Below are 12,989 nucleotides of genomic sequence, written 5' to 3'. Positions count from 1 at the left end.
CTTGACTGCCATCCTTTGTTCATGGGAAGGATTTGGTTCTCACTCAACTTTTTGGAATTGGTCAACTAAGTATGAAAAGATACACTGGACTTGGTATCACATGAAGAAGTAGGAGTGGTTTTCTGTCCAGTGGAATGAATAATAATAATAGCTTTAATTTATCATATTTATAAGTATAGTTACAATGTTCCAGGCACTTACATATTCTCTATTAATATATTACATTATTTGATCTTTAGAACAACTGTATGAAGTGAGTGTATTATTGTCCCCATTTTTCAGATGAGGAGACTGAGGCATAAAATGGTTAAATGAGTTTCCCAGGGTTGCATAACTGCTAACCAGAAAAATTGGATTCAAGACCAAGTAATCTTTCTCCGGTCCCATGCTCTTTCCTACTGTGCTTTTCTGCCCCTTAGGTGCAGCAAAGGGGCTCTAGTATTTACCACGTAAGAGCTATGTGACCTTCAGCAAGTCATCTTTCCTCTCAGAAACTTACTGTCCTTTACCAAAATTCCTTCAAGATTTACCATTCCATAAACCTAAACATGCTGCAGGAGTTCACAGATATTCTTAGGTACCGTAATACCATACCATACAGATGTCCAGTCTTGTCTCTGTTTCTTCCTCAGAAGAGGATTGAAACTATTTAAAAATCTAGCTGTCTATGCCTTTTCCAGCTGTTAGAAATGTTCACTTTCCCTTGCATATCTTCCTTTGGCTAAAATGCCGATCAAAGATCCTGCCATTCTCTTTGAAGGATTGATACTTTGCCATGCCTAGCAGAGTGCCAAGCATGATTTGGGCACCGAAATGTGCTTGATAATCAAAAAAAGCACGTTAGGCAGATTCATGTGAGCCTCAGAAATCATCTTTCCCATTGCTGTTTGGGTACAAGTGATTCGTTATTTAGACATTGTTACATAAACATGGAGAGTAACTTATTACACCCTCTGGGGCACCCAAGGCAGAAGCTAACTTCTACTTTAAATGCATGCTTTTTCTAATGAACTAGAAATTTAAATAGTAGTACTATTTTGTATGAGAGAGAGGAAAGAAGAGTCTTCATATCATAATATTTAAAATCATGGTATCTACAGATTTGTGATTCCCAGTTCATCTCAAGTTTCCATTAGAAGAAATTTTTTTTAAAAATTTTATTTATTTATTTGACAGAGAGAGCAATAGGGCACAAGCAGGGAGAGCAAGAGAGGGAGAAGGAGAAGCACGCTCCCCACCAAGCAGAGAGCCCAATGGGGGTCTAAATCCCAGGATCCTGGGATCATGACCTGAGCCGAAGGCAGATATTTAACCATCTGAGCTCCCCAGGTGCCCCTAGAAGAAATCTATTTGTATATTTCCTTATAGAAAATTCAGTTATGGGGCTCCAAGGTGGCTCCGTCAGTTAAGCATCTGAGTCTTTATTTCGGCTCAAGCCATGATCTCAGCGTTGTGAGATCAAGCCTCATATCAGGCTTCATACTCAGTGGGGAGTCTGCTTGAGATTCTTTCCCTTTGCCCCTCCCCCACCCCACTCCTGCAGGCTCACTCTCTCTGTCATACAAATAAATAAATCTGAAAAAAAATTCAGTCTTAAAAAGGTGAATTTGTACACACACATACACACACACCTATAAAACATACATCGAAGTATTTATGAACTAAGGAATCTATGCAGAAAAATCATTTTAGAAAGTACAATAATCCAAATGAAATTGACTTCGGTTATTTTATAATCTGTTACTTGCATTTATTTCATTATCTTCAAAAACTCACATTAAATATAGTGGGAAACAATCAGACTAATAATAACCGCACCTTGTCTACAGAATATATAGGTGAGTATGTATTACTTCAAAGCCTTTTACACCAATTATCTTTCCTCATTGTTACATGATCCTGCAATAGGTAGGAAGAAGAAGGATTTCCTGGGAGATACTGAGGATCATGTGAAATGATGTAGGTAAAAGTGTTTTGGAAATAAAACTCCATCTTACACTTACTGTGATCTTGTTGATCATAGTTTTCTTGTTTCCAGGTTAAAAGAGATGGAGTCTTAGAACAACAAAGCACTTGTCTTAAAGTCAGAAATAAACTAATGTTAAAAATTGGGGGAAAAAATAAATATTCACTGAGTGTTTATTATGTACCTAAAGCTTTGTTGTTCTACGATCTAATCTCCACACCCACCTTTAAAGTTGGGTATTTATTAGATGAAAGGATAAATCTGAGATTTAGATAGATTAATTATAGCTAGAAGAATGAAGATTGACACCACAGCCTCCCTGATCTAAGGCCCATGTTCTGTCAATGACCTCGTCCGGCTTCTCAGCTTAGGTCCTTTCTCTACACCACTCTGGATGCCTGTGCCCTCCCAATGACTCATTCACACAACAGGCACACACCCACACTCCACCAGTCCTAAGGGAGATCATTTAAAGCATGTTGTAAAGTTGGCCAGATTTGGGGAGGAAAGAGTATATTGTTGTCATGACCAGAAAGATGAAATCTATAAAGCCTAGATATTGTTTGAAATATAAGAACATCAGTAAATAATGGAAATGTCTCAAATATGTATTGCTTTGAGATGTTCCTAGTAACACAGAAGAAACATTTTAAGTACACATAAATTTAAATTAATACAGTAGAAAATGAGAAATTATAGCCGTATTTGTTTTATAAGAAAAATAATGAAAGATCAATCTGAAGGATAAAACTTTCCACATGAAAGTCTAATCAACTACCTCCTCCATTAAGGTGTGAAAGTTATGTCTCCAAATTTTAAAGGTATATTGAATTAGGTCAACCCTGATGGCTCTTCAACTTTCCAAAATGTCACTTCAAAATTTTTAACTGAATATTTTTTCCCCTAGGAATGCTGAAAGGAATTTTTATACTGAATGAAATAAAAATAGATGTTGCTGATACATCTAGACCAAAATTGAAAATCACAACAAGCAAAAATCTTTTTATTTTTTTAAGTACAACTGTATTTGAAATCTTTCCTGAAAGATGATATGCTCCCTTACAGCTGGTGATACATAACATTTAATCCTCAGATTAAATGGTGCTAACCAGAAGAGGTTGTTTTGTTTGGTTTTGTTTTATTTTTTTGTTTTTTCCAAATAATGAATTTGAAATTGACCATGAGGGCTTGTAGGATTTCTCTGCATAAGTACTGGCAAAGGACTCGAAATCCTGTGAGTAACAGATTGGTTCCCAGTCCATCAGCATTCTATCAAACATTATTCAACTTGCAGATGCAAACTAGCTATGCCGAGGGCAGGGAGAGAATTCCAGAAGGATAAAGGAGAGGCCTTTAATCATCTGAAAGTGTAATGTGACCAGAATTTAACCTCTGGCACACCTTCAAATGTCCATCACCTTTAACTCAGTCCTAGCCCAGGGCTTACCCTTGCCATATAAATATTCATTGTGTTGATTCCCTTGGCTGTCTTTAAAATAGCAGCTAAGCACTGTCATCGGCTCCCATTTGCTCTTGCTCTTAAGAAAGATTAAAAGTAAATTGGAAGGAGTTTAATCAGAGTAGAGACACTGTGAACTTCTACCCAAAATAAAGGCCAGATCAGAATTAGAATCGTCTGGAACTCTGACGATGGACTTTTTGACAGAGGATTGTGTCCTGTGTTCTAGAACACCTACACAACTTTTATTCTTTTAGCTTGCTTTGGGGCAAACAATACAAGTTGAAGGAAAAGACAACTGGCAAGGAAGGCATGGGATTTTTCTGCCTCCTCATGGTAGGAAAGTACTTAGTTGAAGTAGTGTTTACCTTATAACTCACTGTATTCTAAATAAAGACAATCTACAGGGAAAAATTTATTGAGACATAGAAAATTAGACTAAAATGCTTTTCTATGCTATTAAACTATCCCCATAAGTAGTCATTGGCAGTCAATGCCCCAATTTAAAATTTAATTTCAGTTGTGCTTCTTAGGAGTATCAGCGGGAGGGGAAGGAAAAAACAAACAAACATGCGACTCTTTTGTCATCCAGGGAAGAGGGTATTTCTCTAAGAATAGACTCTTTAGAGGAAGAGGATCTGGAGAGATGTGAGAAAGGCAGGGCTCAGCCAAAGATGGCCACTGAATCCACTTGCCCTCTTTCCCTCTCAGTGTTTTCGCCAGCATGCTGAAGGGACCGGGCCCCTTCTTCCAGATGTGCTTGGGCAGATGACGTCAATGCAGGGATCAGTTAAGAAAACTGCCAGGTGAAGGTGGAACCCAACAAGGTGTGCCTGGCTGAGGTGGGAAGAAAGGGGTTATTGGTATCCCTTTCTATTCAACTACAGCTGTGATGGCTCAACTAGATTGCCTAGAGTGGTCTTGGTTTTGCTTTGCTTTAGTATGAGTGCCGTTTTTTACTACTCAGACATTAAGGTGGGACTGCTCAGAAAGAAAGAAACTGTTGTCTTTGTTTCTCAAAGTGAGTTCCGTGGCTCAGTAGCATCAGCAGTACCCAGGCAGTTTGTGTGTGCACTGTTTGGGAAGCGCTGCTCCAGAGGATTTGTAGTGATTCCAAAGGGTTGAGAAGGTAGGTTCATTATCTCTGAAGTCAGCTCACACTGTCTGTGGACAGCAGCGTGACTCTGCCCAATGGGAGAGTACAAACAATGGGTGCTCACTCCATTTGGATACCAGCACTCATAAAAGCTCATTAGTTCACTACATTAATTGCACACATGCTTGTGTGCTCTATATGTCAACAAAAAGCAATCAAGAAAGGAAGGGGGGGAGAGGAAGCAAGAGATGCTAAGGGCAAGAGAGGGAGAAAGAGAAGGGGGACAAGGAAAAAGAGGAGAATCTCACATGTTTTGTTTATTTTGCTTTATTTGGCCACATACCCGACTAGAGTTCTCTTACTTCTAAAACCTGTAATGTGAGCTCCTCTGCCATTTCCAAGCCCACAATTTCCCTTCATCCCAAACTACAGAAGAATGAGCACTGAATACACTATGTGCTTGGCACATATAAAGGTATTGAACTTTATGTAAAACATTTGAGCAGTCACAGAAGCTGAATTGACATGATGTTATTTATTTTAAGGAGAAGAAATGGGGGAAGGTGTTTTGCATAGTATCTATGAATTAGAGATGTGGCTAAAAGGGTCCAGAAGACAAGAACAATCATCTCAAACACATATAGGGAAAATTCTGCTGGCTCAGAAGTCAGGAAGAAGAAATGCTTATAGAAAATGAGTCTCCTACCAGAAAACTTTCTCTGATACTCCTTGTCATGTGATAACATGTTCATGAAAGGGGAGAGGATTGCGTTACCTGGTCAGAGAAGATATGATAAAGGGCTGTGAGGGGCAGTAGAGGTAGTGAAGAATAATGAACTTATTAACTGAATAAATGAAAGTCTTTTTGGGGGTGGGGGGAGGAGTGACTAGTTAATTTCCACATCCTTGAAAAGTCAAACCAAAGAAAGCTAACTTCTCTTAAACTGACATAAACTTGGATAGAAAGTAAACACGGCTCTCTCTGGAGATATATAACACTTGGGATCGATGTTAGAGGGTTGCAGACTTGAAGAAATTCACATTGTGGGTTTTCTCTTGAAACAAATCTATTCCAGTAAATCTGGATAAAATGAACAGTAATCAAAATAATTAAAATTTGGAGAAGGGCATAATGTAGGGAATGACCTCTCTTGGCAATGTTGAGGGGTATTTCTAGACAGATGACACACAACCAAACCTCATATTTTGTATACTCCTTTTGCTCTGTTACCTTCTGTCTCGATCACCATGTAACAGGAAAGAAGAAAAAATCCAACTCTGAATCCTTTTACTAAATATGGCTCTGCTTTGAGGAAGTGTATAAAGTCATGAATGGACATCACACACAGGGTTAATAAGGTGTCCTTTTGTAAAGCTTGCAAAAGAGAGCAAACACCACTAATTCTCAAGAGTTCCTGATTCCCCCTTTTGGGAGATAAAAGTTTAGCAAGCTTTACACTCCATGATTCTAAAAGGATCATGCCTCTCTGTGAACATGTCTTCAAAAGCGTGTGATACCACTCTGATGGAAAACACGTTTTCTGTTCATTTTTAAACCCATTATTAAAAGGAGAAAGTTATGTTACTGAAAATATTTAAAAAGTAAGATGGCCCTTAATAGAGAAAAGAATAAAAGAAGAAGCCAAGATAGTAGCACTGTATAAAAATTAATAAGCCCAGCACAGTATTTCATCAGAGAAAGGCAGCACTTTTGAGCCAGAGTCTGTAAATCTTACCAAAGCAGTATTGTTTTGAGATTTCCCCAACCTCAGGAAATTGTATTCAGCACAGGAAGACAGAAGAAGCACTGGAGACACTGGATTCTTGGTCTGAGTTTCTGGTTTGAAGCAGCCAGAGCTGGCAACATGTACACTTTAAAAAATTATCTGGGTTGAACCGTTGTTTGTAAACAGCTATTAAGAATCTTGTTTGGGGGCTCCTGGGCTGCTCAGTAGGTTAAGCCTCTGCCTTCAGCTCAGGTCAAGATCTCAGTGTCCTGGGATCGAGCCCCACACCACACCAGGCTCTCTGCTCAGCAGGGAGCCTGCCTCCCCCTCTCTCTCTTCCTGCCTCTCTGCCTACTTGTGATCTCTCTCTCTCTGTCAAATAAATAAATAAAATCTTAAAAAAAAAAAAAAAGAATCTTGTTTCTTTGGGACTTGAGGGGTCCTGTTTATGGACCTTAGACATCACCAGTCTAAGGATGGTACATAAATGAACAAATTTTCTTCTTCTCTAAAATCCATTTCACCAGATACTTTCACTAGTCTTCTTAGTTTGAGTTCAAAAGTGAATGAATTTTAGAGACAAATTGAATTATGTCAATGTTTTTGTAATTAATGGCAGTAAGTAACTTTTGAGAACATGCAACTATCCCTCATTCCAGAAGAGTATTTAGTGTGACTTTTCCCTCAAAACTTCTTTAAGAAGCTACCTATTTGTGACTATTTTTTATTTTTGAAAAATTAGTGAGCCAGTTTAGACCAAACTTGCTTTAGTGACTCTTTTTCTTTTTAAGAAAGGAGGATAAATGTACAAGAGTGATTTTTAAATGAGGATTTTCTATGCTCTGATTTAAACTTTATTGTGACATGTGACCTAACACCATCCTCATATAACAAAATCCATCTCATTTTTAATTAAGATGTTAATTTTGTGAAAAATGATTTGCAAAAAAATACCCCCCAAAACAAAAAACAAAACAAAAACAAAATCATCCACCCAATACTTTGCTGTTCAGTAATAATTGATTAAATGGGTACTCGCTGAAAGATTTTTATTTATTTATCAGGCTCAGATACTTATTTTCTGCTGTTTGTTAGCCCTTATAAAACAGATGATCCTGGATAAATTAAAGAGGTGCTATGACTTGGATTTGGACCTTCAAGATATTTGAAAGATGTTCCAACTTCCCTTCAGCGAAGATAGAAAATGATGGCACTTTAAAAGCAGAGCCTGACAGAACACAGTTACATAAAATGCCTTTTCAATTTTTGCACTCTATTACCCTTTACTATTATGGGAAAATGGTGTTTTTGCTTGATTACTGAGAAAGCACACAAAAATCTCGCCTTCCAAATCCAAGTCAGTCCTTGACTCGTGATGAACAAAGACAGCCCATCTGCTCTGAATATCATTACTACTTTGGCCTTTTGGGCAGGGGATCTATCTTCTCTGCTTCAAAGAGAGGTTTAAGATTGGAAAATTGAAATAAGTAGACAGGAGGAGACATTTGAAGAAATAGCACTTTCCAGTGAGAACCACATTTGTTAGGTTATCATCACCAACGTTTTAATTTTTACTCTGGTCACAGAGTTAATCTTTGCGGGTTCTCATTTTACAAAACGATTCAGTAAAAAACTTAATTCCAGAGTTTCTGTAATAAACGCTTAGGAAGGAAAATTGGCGTGTGCGTGAATATGAGTCATCAGTCACCCCCACCCTGCTTCCTGGTGATTCTCCATTGGAAAACCAGAAACATGGATTGAGCTTACATATCTGTTTTACCGGAATAACACTATACCCCAGGCCATGTTAATTTCCTGAACTAAACAGCCCCTAATCTGCTGAAAGGCAGCTGGCTAACTGCTGGTGTCTGGCAAGTGCCCCATCTGTCCCCCTGCCCTGGGTCTCTCTCTATCCTGGCTTCACTTTCCCTTTCTCTCAAGCAGGCTTCTCTTTGTTTTCAAGGGTGTCGTCCACCTGAACTTTCCTTCCTGTGCCTGAAAACTTGGGTTCTTTTGCTCAACCCTTCGGACCTCGGGCTTTGTCTAAGTGACAAGACACAGTTGTGTTGACTGTAGTTACGGCGCTTGTGATGGTGGAGATCATGACGGTGATGGTGGAGAGATGGGGGTGCTGATGGTGTAAGGGAGCGCAGATTGAGCGGGCGCCGGGAGGAGGAGGATGGACCGCGAAGGCGTGGAAAGTGGGGTGCGGGAGGGATGGAGTGCGGAGGGATTGCAGATGGGAGCTGTCCACGCACCGAAGTGCTGAAACGCCGCAGCCATGGCATCGCAAGAGCTGGGGGGAAAGGCGGGGAGGCGCTGCAAATACAGAAGGAAGAAAAAAGGCAACAAATACCTTCACACAGCCGCTCAGCCTTGCTTTAGGAATGTGTTTCTGCAGGTGTCCTCGGCTGCTGAGCTGAGTGGGTGAGATCCCCTATTCTGGCAGGTTCGGGCTCAGATTTCTCTAGAAAGCTGTGAATGAGAGCCCCGGCTCCACGGGGCTGTGATTTTGGTAGGAGGCGTGTGCGCCGGAGACTCTGTCCTTCTATACCAAGCCTGGCTTTCCCCTGGGTCCTAAGTGCCTCCGCACCGCTGTTCTTCCTCGGTCCATCAAGACAATACCAAGAATTGTAATTTTGTAACCTCTGGGACAAAAAGTACAGGAACTATCACTTCCCACCCCCACCAACTACCACCAATCTTAAAAAGAGAACCTTTTAAAGAGATAATGCAACCTCTGAAACAGATCCGGGTGTGTGTATGTGTGTGTGTGTGTAAATTTAACCAGTGAGAAAAAAAGTATCACAGACCTATGGAGGAAAGCACGGATTATTTTATTAACAAATGGTAGTGAGAAAATGAACAATTTGGAAAAGGCTTAAATTAAGCCTCATTACCCCAAAATTGACTACACAGAGATTAAAGAGCTAAATTAAAAAGTAAATTATTTTAAAAAATAAACTAGAAAAACGAAAGAAATGTTTTACTGATAGAGAAGCTTTTTTGAGCACAAGAGGAATAGAAACAATTATACCCCTAAAAAAGATCAATAAGATCAGATGCATAAAAATACTTTCAAATGCAAAAATATCCTGAAAGGGTAAATACAAATGACCATTTGGAAAAATTGCAAGAAATATGTTTCATATGGAAAATACCTCATATTAAAAAAAAAAAAACCCTCTAATGGCTTAAGAGGAAATGAAATAAAAAGCAAATGACAAAGAATTCACTAAGGAAAGGTGAATGCATAATGAACATATTTTTAAAAACCAACTTCACCAATAAACAATGAACAGTACAATTTAAGATTAGCACCAAGGTGCAGTTTGAGCTGAAATTTTAAGTAATACTTAATGTCTCATACTGTTACAACAGTAACATTACTACAATAAGAGTAAGAAAATGTAACCTTTGTATAGGTCTATTTTGTAACATACATCAAGTATCATAAAATACACATGCATGTAGACAAATAATTCCCTGTATGCACCTTCTGCTGAGGATGTAATCAGATATACAGATAAAGATTTATGTACATTAATTTATAATCATAAAGTTTGTCAAAAATAATAAAAGCGTTAACACTGTTTGTGTATAGCCTGTAATACTTGCAGCAATTAAGAATATATTTTTGAGGGATGCCTGGGTGGCTCAGTTGGTTGGGTGGCTGCCTTCAACTCGGGTCGTGATCCCAGCATCCTGGGATCAAGTCCCACATCGGGCTCCTTGCTCAGCAGGAAGCCTGCTTCTCCCTCTGCCTCTGCCTGCCACTCTGCCTGTGCTCACTCTCTCTGACCAAAAAAAAAAAAAAAAAAAAATTGAAAACTGTTAATACCAAAGAAAAATGCTCAGAAAATGGTAAGGAAAAGCAAGATACCCAATACAGTACTCTCCTCCTGCCCTAAATCAAGTTGGTAAGTTCATGGGATAGCATGATGAAATTATAGGTAAATTTGCTTTTTATCAAGTTGAATAATTTCATTTTCTTCCTTGTGTTTAGATTATCTAAAGTTTTTAATAAAAGAAAAAACTTATGAGACATTTTAAAGCAATCTTTTTATCATATGTGTCATGGAAACTTTAAAGTTATCCAAATTGTTCCAACTGTGATGAAGCCTTATGTATTTATTTACATATCTGTTTTCTTTATCTCTCCCCAATAGAATGTTAACACCATGTGGTAGAAATTTTTCTATTTTGTTCATTACTGCTTCTCAAACATCTAGAAGTGTGCCTGGAATATCATTAAAGTCAGTAAATATTTGTTGACTAGAAGAATAATGATGACTGAATGAATGAATGATTTAAACATCCCACATCGAGATATATTTTAAAATATTTTTTAAAGTTATGAATTTCATATAGAAATGTATCCATAAAGGCATAACATTCCCAAATGATCCGAGTTTGCTGCTGAGTTTTGATCACAGGTAAATAAGCTCAATTAAAAGGGCATCTTCTAAGATACACCTAATCATGGACATGACTTGCAAAGTGGCATCAAATGTGAATGTTTTAAAAGAAGTTTGCTCTAGTCTCAACTCTAACACTCTTCATCCTTTCAAAAGCTTTGTGAGGTCTGAGATGTTCGTGTTAATTATTCTGTTTCTCTTCCTCCTTTTCTCCTCTCTATAGCCATTTAGCCATTTATAGAAATATAAATCAAGACCAAGACCTATGTGTTTCATAAGGCTATGATTTAAAACTCCTTTTTCAAAGCTTAAAATGAATGTGGATACCTTTGTTCAGCTGGTGTTCCCTTCCAGTTTTGCTTCTCTGTCAACTATGATTTTTGAATGACCTCAGCAATAACCTCACCAATTTTATTTGTATTTTCTAAGAAGTAAAGTAGGGAAAAAAATACCACACACACACACACACACATGCTTGTGTGTGTGTGTGTGTGTGTGTGTGTGTGTGTCTCCTTTTTGAGAAAAAAATTTTAAAACATTTATTTTAGAGAGAATGAGGGCAGGGGGATGGGGCAGAGGGAGAAGGAGAGACAGAGTCTTAAGCAGACTCTGCACCCAGTGTAGAACCTGAGGTGGGGCTCAATCTCACTATCTGGAGATCAGGACCAGAGCCACAACCAAGAGTCAGACACTTAACCGACTGAGCCACCCAGGTTTCCCTTTAGAAATCTTCATAAAGGAAAGTTATCCCCACTAATAAGAGGCTGGGACATAAATCCAGAATGCTCCTGCCTGATCATGTGGTAGGACCCATTCACATAGGCAGGGTAACTACAAAAGCTACTGGCTGCCAAAATATAATCTTACATTCCAAAGGTTTTAAAAGCATTTTAAAGGGACACCTAGGTGGCTTAGTCATTAAGCATCTGCCTTCGGCTCAGGTCATCATGCCGGGGTTCTGGGATGGAGCCCGACATTGGGCTCCCAGCTTGGCAGGAAGCCTGCTTCTCCCTCTCCTCCTCCCCCTTGCTCGTGTTCCCTCTCTCTCTCACTTTCTGTCTGTCAAATAAATAAATAAAATCTTTTAAAAAATAATAATAAAAGCAGTTTTAAATTTTACTTGTAGTGATCGAATGAAAAAATATTTATCACTTTTATTGATAATTAGAACAGATCTGCTTGATATATCAAAAGGTCTTCCTCCTCCCAACGTGCCAGTGAAAGTGTATCATTCCCCTTTACATTCCTGAGGATTATCCCTGCGTTGTTTGTGGCAATACTTACCTTTCCAGACCATTTAAAACTCCTCTGTAAGAACAACTGTCCTTTATTGCGTACATGTGTCTTTACTAAGTTGAATCTGTCTTTTTATTTCCTGGGACCAGATTATCTTTGCTCAAAGCTCTTGCCTGATAACTATAAATCAGAGGCTTCTGAAATGGGTTTCTTTCCTTTACTCACTCTGATGGACATTGTGCTGGAATTTTACACACTCTACTCCAACTCTGTTTCAGCTCCTCACACAACTGCTGCTAATATATTTGTGCACAGGATTTCTCCAAGTACCCCTTGGTGTTTAAGCAGCCAATGCCAAGGGTAAATGTGTGGCCTATTCACAAGCATCTTTCATGCTGCCTGACTTTGTGCCTGCTGTTCCCAAATCAGTTACTCATTTGTCTACTGCCTTGAAAAACCCCGTTGGTGTTAGATTTGCTGTGGTCCAGGTCAGAATGAAGGAAGGAAGCCAATTGGTGGTGGGCTAGTGACAGAAGTCTCTGTCGATGTCTGTCTAGGAGGTGGGCTGAAGTTGAGAGTCCATGCAGAATGGGATAAATAATACCCAGAAATCTTGATATTTATAACAAAGCTGTTAGGATGATGTCAGAATGGCAAAACGACACATTTCTAAACCACTGCCTTGCCTTGCTGTTTAAGGGCTGAAAGATGTATGAGGAGTAAGATCAAATCCAAAACAAAGAATATTTTAGTTATTCTTTTTGTTCTCCTCAGAGTTTTGTGATGTACATCTCCATGTATGATCATAGAAGATTGTCATTGATGTTTCTATTATTTAATGTGCAGTCCAATTTTGAAGTTTTAAGGTTTGCATTAGTCAGGATAGGTTAGGTCATGCTGAAAGTAGAAGCAACTATGCAGCCCCAAGTGGCTTCTCCCAAAAATGGTTTTCTTGTTTATACTCATTGGGGTGTTGCAGGGAAAGTGGGGCTCTCTTCCACCTAGTTACCCAGGGGCCTGGTGAGGAATTGCCACGGCAAGGAATTATCGCTCATGGAGAGCTGGGGGATGCTCTTAAGCTTCAGCC

The 12,989-nt window shown here is 38.9% G+C and overlaps 1 protein-coding gene across 2 annotated transcripts in view; it reads right to left on the bottom strand.

The window, feature by feature from the left end:
• CLVS1 (clavesin 1) overlaps nucleotides 1–8,779 on the bottom strand; it is a 179,507-nt gene extending 170,728 nt beyond the window's left edge. For both annotated transcript variants that reach the window (XM_059394639.1, XM_059394640.1), the window contains exon 1: nucleotides 8,605–8,779. The gene's annotated coding sequence lies outside the window, so the exon portion shown is untranslated. The remainder of the gene's footprint in view (nucleotides 1–8,604) is intronic.
• Nucleotides 8,780–12,989: the final 4,210 nt, after the last annotated feature.

Source organism: Mustela nigripes, chromosome 3, assembly GCF_022355385.1.
Source record: "Mustela nigripes isolate SB6536 chromosome 3, MUSNIG.SB6536, whole genome shotgun sequence".
Lineage (NCBI taxonomy): Eukaryota > Metazoa > Chordata > Mammalia > Carnivora > Mustelidae > Mustela > Mustela nigripes.
Note: the sequence above shows the minus strand (reverse complement) of the source record. Positions and strands in the feature narration are given on the sequence as shown.